Source organism: Dreissena polymorpha, chromosome 2 (genome assembly GCF_020536995.1).
Source record: "Dreissena polymorpha isolate Duluth1 chromosome 2, UMN_Dpol_1.0, whole genome shotgun sequence".
NCBI lineage: Eukaryota > Metazoa > Mollusca > Bivalvia > Myida > Dreissenidae > Dreissena > Dreissena polymorpha.
Genome location: NC_068356.1, coordinates 75,403,608 through 75,417,849, shown reverse-complemented (window position 1 = coordinate 75,417,849; position 14,242 = coordinate 75,403,608).

The following is a 14,242-nucleotide window of genomic DNA, read 5'->3' as shown; positions in this document are numbered from 1 at the left end:
TGTTTAACTATAAGTAACATATTCAGTCTATAATTTATCTCTAGCATTAATGGAAACAGCTGCGTTATGTTAAGAGTTTGTCTCCTTCTTTCCATTTTTTAAAGTTACAAAACCAATACTCTGCAATATACCATGTTCTAGAATCCAACACGTTATTCGTGTTTGTTTTCTTCCACGACGGTGTTTTATATCTGTGTATGCAGTTCTTCATTGTTTTGGAATTTCGCCTGATTTGGCTAAAACTATGGTAGAGTGAAAATGCAAATACTATGCGGAAAACATTTAGATTTTTTAGTTAGTTTTAGTACTTATTATAGTATCCGTTCATTATAGTTAATGCGAGCACAAAGTGCTCTAAGTAAATATTAAGAAGAAACCTCAGTGGTCATTTTCGGCGTCCGGCGTCGGGCGTCGTGTTGTGTTCGATGTCGAGCGTTAGCTCTGATACACTCTGAATGCTCTTTGTGTATCCAATTTTGAAATTAAAACACTCGGATCGAAATTGTTCAGAATATTTATCGTGACAATATATAAGCAAATTAGGAATTCCTGAAACTTGGGGAATCTGCGGTATACTGGGATCGGCTTCAGTTTGGAAAGGTTTTTTGTTTCCAGTGTTAACATTGTGTTGTTATTGTTACAAGTGTATATTTCACACATCACACATGTGGAATCTACACCTTAAGTTCATTAAAATATTTTTCATAATTAATAAACTTCCAAAACGCATAAACGTTAAGTCGAATACATTCATGCTTCCACTTCTTTGAATCCTTTAGTTGGAAAAATATAGGGTCACATTTCCTATCAAACCGTCATAGCATAATATATTAATAACATACCATGACATTACCGTCCGCAGATAGGTAACATTTGGCAATCTATCAGGATTCGGACGTCTGGTCACATTGCGTATGTATCATACGATATTGGTCTTCTTTATTGTGTTGCAATACCCGGTGTCTTCATTTAATAACATTGTAATTTAACTTATATTCAAAATACAATAAGTATACATTTGAATGTAGATAGCATGTTCTTGTTTCCATCTATCGATGTGTGTTGTCTTTGTTGCTTGTTTTTCATAACGAAAATATTCAGTTATATTATTATTATTTATTATATTGTGTTACTGTTGTTATTTTTTTACAAACTAGGATTATTCCTGTTATTACATCTTATCGAAATTAAAGTTTGTACATTCCATACAATGGAACATGATGTGAGATACCTGGGCTATAGTTAAGTACAGTCACATGAAACTTACACAACTAAAACTCAACAAAATGTGTAAATAAATAAAAGTTTGCTTTTTGCTATAGATGAGATAATCAAGGTAGATTTATATTTGCATTGATTATGTTGTATTGGTAACATTGCGCCAAGTTCAAACACTGTGCTAATGACAAATTGTTCTTAGCGGATACCTTTGAATGGATCTAACACATAACATACGCACAATAACACATCCTTATGAAAACTCTCAGCGGTAGTCCAATAATGTGCTAAATAGACCTAATTTTGCGTTCATTTTTAAGTTGCCCTAAAATATAAAGTATATGACTAAGTGTTACGTGGGGCATTCCTCAAGGCTATTATCATAGGTTCGAATAATGTTTGGGTTTTTTCTCATGCAAACTTGACCAGCCTATGCCATACCATGTAATTTTGTGAAAATTTGTCGTTGACCTAGTATTCACATAACAGATATCGTACAAAGATGCACGGTAAACTTATACTTGTGAAGGATGGAAACACTTTGCAATCTACCAATGGTCACGTACACGCTTTTTTAAGAGCACATCACATGATCACGGACCAATTTTTTATATATCTAATATCATACGATACAATAAAATACAATATATAAATTATTATATTAAATAACGCACCAGACAAAAGTCCGTCTGCAGACATGTAACACTTTGCCAACTCCCAAGGGTCAGTGGTAACATTTCAGTATTATTACATGAAAGTGGACATTAGTTGTTGTTGAAGTTGTATGTCTCTACTATCACTACATTTTTTAAACTTTGCCAAAATGCAACATACCCATAGTATTCATAAATGTAGCACTTTCAAGTTTCGTTTTCCAACATATTGTTTCTCTTGTTTCTTGTTGTTTTGTTGTTGTTATGCACATCGAATATACAAGTCGAATATTAGGTTCTTGTATTGTTTCAAAATTGATTTTGTCCTTCTGTCAGGAAATAACACTTTGCTATTTCCCATTAGTTGCATAGTCAAGTTATTTGGCTATTTCATTTTCCATTCTGTTTTTCTTCGCGATACTCATTTGCTGCGCTTTAGACAGAAAGCATGTGGCTTTTTTAGCAAAGAAAGCCTACACATTAAAAAAAGAACATACACAAAAATGTGAAAAAAGACTAAGCTTCAACCCAAGGATTCAATTACTTTTCCTCATTTAGTTTTGGTTGTCCCTTAGCTTTTGCATTATTCTGCTGCTGTATTTTTCCATGACGGCTTGACAAATGTATGTTAAGGATAAGCTTCTGTGATTGGCTGGTGTCCAAGTCAAATGTTCATGGACTTGTGGTAAGTTTGTGAATTGCCACGTGCAGTGGTTCGTGGTTTTTATGCGATTGTTGTCTATAGATCTTAGCCAAATCCATTTATCTTGCACCAATTGCAATCCCTTGGTATGTAAAAAGAATGATCATATTTTCATTTAAGAAACATTTAAACATTAATATCTCAAAACATGCCATGACATATCCGTCGGAAGATAAGTAGCACTTGCCTATTTCCCAATAGTCTGAGTTCTTGTCACAATTGGGTACATCACTAGAAAGTGGTCTGTGTCATGTGTCAATATATGGTTTCTTTGGTTGGAATTCTTGAAGATTTACCAAAATACAAACTACAGTAAGAATTAATTTGAATGTAGTGTATATATCATGTTCCTGTTTAGGTTTCCCTCTATCGTTTCTCTATTCCTTGTTGCTTGTTTTCTATTAAACTGGATTAACGTAATTATATAAATTGAAACAGTATGTTGCTGTTATTGTTGCTTTTTTTAACAAACAGAAATGCGTCCTTCTGAAATGATAATCAAAATTAAAACTCTACAATTCATACAATAGAACATGCAGTGGTATAAATTTGATCGAGTAAAGCAAAGTCAAACCAAAAAAAAAATCACACAATCGAACACATTTTAGCAATTATTTTGTTGAAGAGTTGCGTTAGTTTATGTCACATGTATAAGGTTTCCAAGGTTCATTAATCTATGCATTTGCATTCGTCATTACATAACACTGTACACAATAATACAAAATTATGATATATAGCAATATAATCTCTAAACTTGCAAATATCTTTCTAAAGGTAGAAAACACTTGCTAGCATACCGTTGGTCATGCATCGCCTTTCCACACATGTCAGGAGACGAAAAGGAAAATCCGATTTTATTCAAACATATTGTCACATGTTGATAACATTTTTTATAAATCATTTTGTTACAAAATAAACTATATTCGACGTTTGGAAGTCAGTTGGAACACATGTTGTTGTATTTTTAGTTTCTAAATGTTAGTATCCCCTCCTTAATCATCGACGTTAAATGTCCATCTGTATTTTACTTTAATGTATTTAATTACCATTACCATAATTTATATCATATAGTATTTACCTTGTTTCGCCAATGTATTTTTTCATGACGAATTGCAAACCTTGTGTGAGCAATCGTTTCTTGGTTTGGCTGAGCACCCGTTTCTTAATTTACCATATTATTTGCGAGTATAAATATACAAATTATGTTACATGTACAAAGTTACAATTCAACCCGGTGAATAATTGATGGCCAGAATGATGATTTTCATTTCACATATTTTATCAAACAGTATAGGTAAATGATTCTTTCTTTAGCTGAGAATTCCTTCAAGCCCGCATTTGTTATATATATGAAAGCATATACATCTGGCAATTTTTAATGATTTTGTTTCCTCTCCGTCGTCTGATGAAGCTGATCGTTCTTTACCTGGTTGCGCCTTCATTGTTCGCAAGAAATGTTGCAATGTTATACTAGAACTGACAACCAAATGGAATGTAACGATGTTCCTCAACAAAGGAATGAGAGCAAACATGACACATAATTTAAACGAGTGAGGTTTTCATGGTTGTTTTTATGCCCCCTTTCGAAGAAGAGGGGATTATTGCTTTGCTCATGTCGGTCTGTCGGTCGGTCGGTCGGTCTGTCGGTCTGTCGGTCCGTCCACCAGGTGGTTTCCGGATGATAACTCAAGAACGCTTGGGCCTAGGATCATGAAACTTGATAGGTAGATTGATCATGACTCGCAGATGACCCCTATTGATTTTCAGGTCACTAGGTCAAAGGTCAAGGTCACAGTGACCCAAAATAGTAAAATGGTTTCCGGATGATAACTCAAGAACGCCTAGGCCAAGGATCATGAAACTTGATAGGTAAATTGATCATGACTCTTTTCAGGTCACTAGGTCAAAGGTCAAGGTCACAGTGACCCAAAATAGTAAAATGGTTTCCGGATGATAACTCAAGAACGATTAGGCCTAGGATCATGAAACTTGATAGGTAGATTGATCATAACTCGCAGATGACCCCTATTGATTTTCAGGTTACTAGGTCAAAGGTCAAGGTCACGGTGACCCGAAATAGTAAAATGGTTTCCGGATGATAACTATAGAAGGCTCATGGCTACGATCATAAAACTTCGTAGGTAGATTGATAATGGCTGGCAGATGACCCCTATTGATTTTCAGGTCACTAGGTCAAAGGTCAAGGTCACGGTGACCCGAAATAGTAAAATGGATTCCGGATGATAACTCAAGAACGCTTATGCCTAGGATCATGAAACTTCATAGGTTTATTGATCATGACTCGAAGATGACCCATATCCATTTTGAGGTCACTAGGTCAAAGGTCAAGTTAACGGTGACCCAAAATAGTAAAATGGTTTCCGGATGTTAACTGAAGAACGCTTATTCCTAGGATCATGAAACTTGATAGGTAGATTGATCATGACTCGCAGATGACCCCTATTGATCAGGTCACTAGGTCAAAGGTCAAGGTCACGATGACCCGAAATAGTAAAATGGTTTCTGGATGATAACTCAAGAATGCTTATGGCTAGGATCATATAACTTCATAGGTACATTGATCATGACTGGCAGATGATCCCTATAGATTTTCATGTCACGAGGTCAAAGTCACAGTGACAAAAAACATATTCACACAATGGCTGTCACTACAACGGAGAGCCCATATGGGGGGCATGCATGTTCTACAAACAGCCCTTGTTCCTATTTCAAAAGTACTGCCATGATGATCCATAGTATCATAGGATGACCCACAGGTTGTTAGTTAATTTTCGTTTATACTCCTCTTTTGTGTTTTGTCCAGGTGTTCACTTCGACGCTTTGAGTTCACGGGAATGATTTGATTGGCCTAGATTTGGCATTATGATTAAACAAGTACCCATTTCATGTACAGTGCCCCAGATAAGCTGCGTATCGGCGTTTTTCACCCTATTAAAATGTTTAAATACGCAAAGAAATTCAATATAATGCGTATTGAAAACGCAATCAATTTGCATTTACGCTTATTCTTTAAATTTGATGCGTACGATACGAGTCTCGATCGAAAATGCTTCGCTCAATTTCGGTAATTTTTAATTGGAATAATTATCGTACGGCGGCAAAGATTTTATTCATTCAACAGTGAGCAAGCGCCTGGATGACGGAGGAGCAAAACAGTCGAAGTTATTCAAACGCTATGCGGACTAAATTTCAAAACAAATTAAGCGTCTGACCAAAATATTTATGACGTGCATTTGTAAAGCGTCTGTACTTTCAGTTTCTATAACGATGCGTAATAAAAATGCCCATGCAAGGTCGAAAGACATGCGCGATTGTTGCGCTAAATGTATGTCGATCGCAAACTTTTTCCAACCACGTACAAACAACGCAATCATTTGTGTTATCGATTTCTTAGCCACTGTGTATGCAGCAGTTGAAAGAAGCTAGTTGACATCCAAAAACATGACGGAAAGTCCGACTCCGTGATTGAAAAAAACTGTCAAAAGTGGAAAAAGTCATATCCCTGGTTAGAAATGGTTTACGTTGATAGGGCAGAAATAAAAGTTGAAATGTGCATACTGCAACCAGTCTGTGCAACAAAAGTAAAGCATACATGAGTTTGAGGTATAAATGTTAATAACATATTTAACCCTTTTTAAAAACTGAAATCACCCTATTTTTCAAAATCAACGTGTGAAAACCCTATTACCCAAATAATTATCTGGGGCACTGCATGTATTACCTTTTATTGTAAATCTCGATGCCAATCTAAGCTTTACCGCAGGGAGATAATACCTTGAGCAAAATGTCTTGTATAATTTGTTGACTTAATATTAAAAAAGGGTTCTTCATGAAGGAATTGATGTTATTTCGTTCGCTATTCGCCAAGTGTTGGTTGCCCACATATCTCGTTTGACATCCCACGTAAACATGGTCAAAATGATTTCTATGTAGCAATGGAGGTATATTTCCTTGGCGATTTTCAATGAATTTGTTTCCCATATATTTGGTTGTATACTCCGCGTGGACACATTAAATTAACCCTTCCACTTCGAACCTTCTGTCTTGGCAACCATAATTGAAATGGTTGTGATTGTCCTGTGAGACCTTGTAAATTTCTACAACATTAACTATCGTGTGGTTTTAAGACAAAACAAACAATTTGTTAATATATCATAATAATTCTGTTGAACAGACAATAACATGTAAATGGAAAAAAAATCAGTATTATATCTGACATACATAATATTTGTGATATGTTTTTCGTGCATATTATGACATTTCAGTACTCTTTATTTAGTGTTTAACATATATGTGCCCTGTCAAGTACGATTATCTACATTCAAAAATCTCATTGGCCCCGTTTCATAACGGTCGTACGCACGGTTTCTTACGTAAGTATACATACGAAATTCGTAAGAAAATCCGAGCGTTTCATAAAATAATTCTTACGCAACCACCTGCTACGAATGCGTAAGTTCCAATGTAAAAGTTACGAATGGTCAAGGGCTGTAGTGGCGTTCGCAAATATGGCCGCCTAAGCGAGTGAACGTATTTACAAATTTTACCAAATTAAAAAAAAAAGATCTTAAATGTGTTTTTTCTTAAAAAGAAGCATGGTTTTTCGCTTAAAAATGAAAAAAAAATCCGTAAATTGTTGTACATTTTAATGATTTATCTTTATAGAGAGCAAAGTTGTTTCCCTTGTTTGCAAAGTCGCGATGAGAAAACAAGGATAAATGTAAACAAAGTTTATTGTTACCAACGTCGTAGCCACGCTGAGGCACGCCGAGGCATTGCCTCGGCTAAAATTTGCAGAGCAATATTGAGATAACAAGGAAAAAAGGGAAAATTATGTCAAAGAATAAAATCTATATAAGACATTGAGGCAATTTAATGAATTTAAGGCACTATGATATTCACAAACAAATACTATCATTAAGTACAATTGGTTCATGTTGAGGCAGATAATTATTTCAATTTAATAACTTCAATTGATGCCAAAATGTTTCAGCAAAATGATTTGGAAAATCCGTATATTAAACAAAGAGTCGCACTGTACACTTCGATGCTATAATCATGGTGGACATCGGAACTTACCGAGCTAGAATCGGGTGTTTTACGGCAAGGTCTGGGTCTATTTTGTACCTAGACACTTTAGGGTGGTTGGCGATTTCGGCTTTGTTGGTATTCTCCTCTTTATAGCCGGCGTCGAGTTAAATCCGGGACCGTTTCAGGTGATAAGAATCTGTTTACATTAGAATTTTTAAATTATGATATCCCGCGTAATAAACTTTTTTGATATAAAGAATTTCAAGTCTTTTCTTTTTAATAGTCAAATTGAATGTAGTTGATGATAGAACTTACAGAAAATGATGACGCAGTGCTAAAACAAAATTTTACACAAAAAAATGATAAAAAATGACCAGAAACTTAACTGATTTAAGTTAAATATTTGTACTCCTCCTGATAATCAATATGTCCCTGTGAAGTAATCGGTAACGCGTCCGACTCTGGATCCATTGACCACTATTATATTGTCACTGCGTTGGTTCGAACCCCAGTAGGTCCTGTTTTTCTCCAAATAACTTCCATCAATGATCTTTTTTATATGTGCTTATGATTGAAAACGCTTTTGATTTAATGTATTATGTTGCATTCACGATTCCGATAATTTAGGTATAAAATGTGGTTTAAATGGCCTTTAAAACGCACCAGAGACGTTCTAGGTATAAACAAATTTCCGTCGGGGGGGGGGGGGGGCGCTTGCCCGGACAACCCTAGAATGACCTATTATACTGCCTCGGCTAAAATGTGGGTCTGGCTACGCCACTGGTAACGTTTCTTTTGAATTACCACTTTAACCATGCTTTGTAGTACTGGATAGACATTGTCTAAATACAGAAGAGAGGATGATTACAAAAGCGACTCATATAAAACGGAAAAGGTTAGCTTGATCTATGTCAAACTGGAATGTATGGAGCAAACTGGAATACATGGATAATTGATACAAAAGACACGGACATATTTATTGTGGCATTTAATTACGACTCTACAATGCAACAATATCAAAGTTTCCTTCTAGGATTGAATTAGATCTAACTAAAAGGTTATCTTTGATTATTTTCAATGCGTCAGTGATTTATAATAAATGGAATGTTCAAAACAGGAGAGGAACAACAAAAGGTACAACATGTAACTCTCCTTGCGTAAATAACTTTAATACATGGAACAAGTTCTCTAAATAGCCTTTAGTAGCTTTTATTCAGTGGTTGTAGTTCGAGATCTACATTATCACAGCTATCCATGTTTTTTACTTTATTTATAAAGGCTTCAAAATTTTCATGTTTCAAATAAAAAACAACATATTTGAAGTTGATACTATCAATGATAGCTAGTTGATATGTATGCAAAAACAAACAATAGCTCTATTTATTTTCTGTGATAATTTTCAATGCTCTTGTTGAAAGTTGGTTTTGATTTAGATCAGTTTTGCCAATAGCAATTACAATATACTGTAGTATACAAAATACTAAATATATACTTTGTTCTCTTAAAAAACAGACTTTCAGCTAACCTGCATAGATCGCTTTACAAACAACATAACTGAAATATTTTTGGAAATGCTCAGTTGCTAATAACAAACAAATATATATATGGATCTTCACAGAAAATAAATTAATAAAATTTAATTCATTGAAAAGTTTTTCACATCTTGCTAAATTTTCATAATAATGAACAAAACTAAAGGGCCCGCCCGTACTCTAATTTATTCCTGCATGTTTCCTTATATTTTTCCTTTACCATATTCATGTTCGCATACAATGAAATTTAAAGTATCAGATGTAATAATTTAAAGCTTTTGGTATAAGTCAAATATTAAATTTTGTTATACGGGCCTCAGAAATCAGTGCATGGTATTAAAAAACATTTTAATGTTTAGCTTTTTTTAAAGATAAATTTGAGAATCTCAATAATTATGTTCAAATCTGCAATAGATTAATTTTCATTGGTTGATGTTTAAAAACATACACTGTATTGAATAACTATATTAGATTTGTGTATTTATACTGCTTTATAATTTATGACATACCATGTAATTGAAAAGTACATTTATTTCAATATTTTGAGTTCATATGGTTTTCAAAGTGTTGAAAGAAAAACAATGGAATTATGTAAATAACTTGATTGCCATGCTAGCAAATGTACTACACAACACACAAAAGTATATGTTCATATGTTTTTTTTGTTTATGTGTACAAGAAAATGCATTAAAAACTTAAACTACATGTACTTATAATTAGTAAGGCATTATTACTCATCAGAATATTTCCTGAAAAAAGGAATTCAATTTTAGAAAAAAAAGATAAAAATCACAGAATTGCTTTTCCCAATTTGAGATACAATTAATAGGGCTTTGCTAGTTTTAGGGCCTTGCTTTTAACAAGTACTTAATCTCATTAATTAACTTTTGAAATGGTGATATGCATTCCATTTACAAAACTAAGAATAAACATTAGTTAAACTTCAAAGGGAATTGTACACAGATTGTCAAAAGGACCATTTTCCACATTTTAGTCACAGATACAAAATATAAAAGAAAACTGTAAATCAAGGAGCAGAATGTCAGTGATAATATTGACTCAAACTGAAAATACAGTTTTTCTTATGAGTTATCATTATTTGTAATGAATACAATTATAAATAGTTATGATTGATTAATTCTTAATTATGCTGTTATTTCTATTAAATTCTGTCAAATAACATGGATCATATATATGAATTATAAAATGAATGTTTAATATAATATTCAGGATTGCTGAGTGGTAAAGGCAAATGAAATGTTATGAAATGTTAATGACCACCATGGGGAATTACATTTTTCTATTGTTGGTTTTGCTTCTAAAATTCTATTATGTGGTTAAAATCTAGCAATGTAAGGCTTTTTACTGTCATAAGTCAAAATTAATCAACCAGTGGACATGTCCCTTAAATATTGAAACCCTAAAGATGTGAGCATACCGGTATTATTGATATTATTATTTTGATAACCATTACAACAGAACCAAACATTAAATGGGTCCACTCAATTTTATGCATCACTTATTTGAAGTAAAAAATATTCGATATGTTAAGGCATTGATTAATCTTATTAGCACATTTTGGTTACTCATAGTAAGACATAGCCATAAAAATCTTATATATAAGGTTTATATTGTGTTGTTATTTAAAAATATAAGTGTATATAAAAAGAAAAAATAATTTTCAATCGTTTCAGTTTTTACTATTGGAATGAAATTCCAGCATGTACATGGAAATGTTCTCTACTTTATATCTTAGGTTTTAATTTCTATTGTTAGCATTAATATTCACATATTTTCTCATTAAAAAAAGTACATGGTATCCTTAATCTCCAACAAGCTGTAGCGCTCTATGTCCACATAGAGAAGAGACACAGAAACGCCCTTGATTGATTCCATATCAACATTTCTTTAAATAAAAAATTGAACATAAAAAGTACCAGCGCAAAAATGTCATGAATCCTTAATTAATTTTGGAATGAAACAAAACTGTCAGTCATGATTGAAACCCTCATGGCTGTTAATCATCAGGATGCACCAAACTTGAGCATGTACCAGTTACTATATTAATTTAGATATGTTATGAAATCTTTGTCTTTAATGGAAACCCTACACATGCAAAATCTTAATTAAAACTTCCTATTAAAAGTATCAAAACATTCAAACTATAAATATTGTTTTTATTTGTACTTTTGTATTGTTCAGATGCCTATGTATGAACACAATTGAAGTTACAAAGTACGGTATTGTAAATGGGTATTAAATCTAATAATGATAACAGTCACTACCGGCAAATACAAAACATAAGTTATTACATGCAGTTGAGACTAATATGTTGCCCAAGTAAGTCAATATTACTTCTTTCACCCAGGGTGCAAATGCGCAGGTAGTTAATAAATCACCTTTATACACTTCATTAAATACCGATATCTGTTCTATACTGAAACACAAACAAAAAGTTCATTACTATCACACTTCCATAATTAAAACACTGTTATTAAAAACAAGATTGACTGTTGCTGACTTGATGAATAAATGATTTTATAAAGGAAATTTAAAAAAATCACTTTTATTGCAGAATTTAGGTATAATTTCCTGACATAAGACATCATATACAAATCTTACTTTTTACAAAATATTTTATAAATCAGAAAATATGTCTTACCAAAGCATAATTTGATTTTTATTGAATTTAATATAGAAGTGTCCAATTTGCAACACACACACACGTGAGTAACGTTGATTGGTAAATGTCGGCTAGGTACTACTTAAATGTACCGGGGGTATCCTTCAGTATAATTAAATGTACCCCGGGTACGAAAAATATACTGAAACGTACCCGCAAAATCTAACAATAAATTGGTCGTTATCGGCTATTGTTATGTCCCCCACCACTATAGAAGGGGACATATTGTTTTTGCCCTGTCTGTTGGTTGGTTGGTTTGTGTGTTTGTTTGCTCCAACTTTAATATTTTGCCATAACTTTTGCAATATTGAAGATAGCAACTTCATATTTGGCATGCATGTGTATCTCATGGAGCTGCACAGTTTGAGTGGTGAAAGGTCAAGGTCATCCTTCAAGGTCAAAGGTCAAATATATAGCTTCAAAGTGGTGCAGAAGGGGACATAGTGTTTCTGACAAACACATATCTTGTTTCTTTTACATTTCCTCACATTAATGTCAATATTCTGTAAAATAAACTCTATATTATCGAAACTCGTACTCAAAAAAGCATGTTTAGGAAAGTTTTGTTCAAAGAGAATATTGTTTTGTTTTCTTTTGCACGCTTTACGATACCGGATTTTGGGCGGGAATAAAACTCGGGTACAGTCTAAATTGGCCGGGTACATGTAAGCATCTTTTTATACCTGGGGTACATTTAAGTATACTTAAAAGTACCCAGGTACATCTAAGTTGTACCTGAGCCGACAATGACCAATGGAGCGTAAGTAACAGCCTATCTAAAGAAGGTTTTGTTTATTTATTTTTTCTTAGTTATCTTAACAGAAGTGCATGACTGTAAAATAATAAACACAAATTTAAACATTAATGTACTTAAAGCTGTTATTGATTTAATTCAATACAAAATGTATTCATATGTAAAGTTTTGACAAAATAGCTCAAACATACAAATATCTTTACTAATATTACCATCTAACATATAAACAACGTTAGTATTACAACTCAAATGCCATAGAATTCCATTTTAAAATTATAAGAAAATTACAATTTAGTCTGTTTAAACATTCACTTACCTTCCAAAACAAAACATTTGATGTCAATGTTTAAAATTGCAATTTTATCACGATGTCATGCAGATTCATAATCTTACCTGATGTGGAATACCAACTCTTTAATGAAGATATTCTACATCTCGATCGATATAATATAATCTACGCTCCGTTGTAAATCCGAGTAAATATATCGAACACCGACAGCAACTTTCAGCATTTTACTCTACGCCATTTTAACACCAATAATAGTGTATTTGAATATCAACAAAGAAACTGAAAAAGCGAAAATAAAAAATGATTATGCGTAATCATTAGGCTTTATTTACTTTCCTAGACTTAATCTGACAGATGGCGCCAAAGTATAGTGTAACGTCTTTTCAATCCTTCAATTGAAGAACGTAGACTGGTTTAACGTTCGTAAGATTCGTAAGAATTCTTAAGTTTGCGAACGTGTTTATGAAACGTTCGTAAGAATTTGCGTTAGAACGTTCGTACGTAAGAATTGCAGAATTCTTACGAAAAAACTTAAGAATTGTTTATGAAACGGGGCCATTAAGACGGACTAGTACAACAAAATAAGGCATTTCAATATATACCATACTTGTGCAAATATATGTTTGAAGGTAAGAAGAATTTGGCACTTTTTTGATGGCCATGTCCTGGTTGTCCACAATTACCTTGTAACACAATTTGTAAGGAAATGATTTTTCAAATTTCTGAAGTTTCATTCTAGAAAGCACAACTCGCGTTTAATTATTAAAATACACACTTATTGCTGAGTTATGAAATGTTGAAAACTATATAAGAAATAATTCCAAATAATTTTTTCACAACCCTGACAAGATAATTTGTTTATACCAATGAACAATAGTATTACTTTCTTAATTATTAATCCTTCACAAACTGACAGTGACATAATTTGAAAGCCGTGATAAAAACGATTATACTTCAGTGTTCACGTCATTAAATTAATGACCAATATTTAGCAAAATAAATTATCATAGACCAGAAACAGGCATGAATAATATAGACGAAAAATAAAGGCAAAGGGTTTATGGTAAACCGCATTTAGATACAAAAAAAACAGTGAGGACTTTATTGATTATCGGCAATAACATTACGGTAACATGTAAATACGGGTTATCATCTCTGATTAGGATTTCTATTTTCCTTACATATTGGAAATAATCATCGCAATAGTTTTTGTGTTACACCGCAGATAGATAACATGATATAAGTTAAACAATACATGAATATTGAAAACACATAAAAAGAGTTGTATAGCAATATAATGAAATGTTTCTTCTGGTTTTCTTCTGGTTAGTTGCTCGGGTTAAATCGTATCTTTTTTA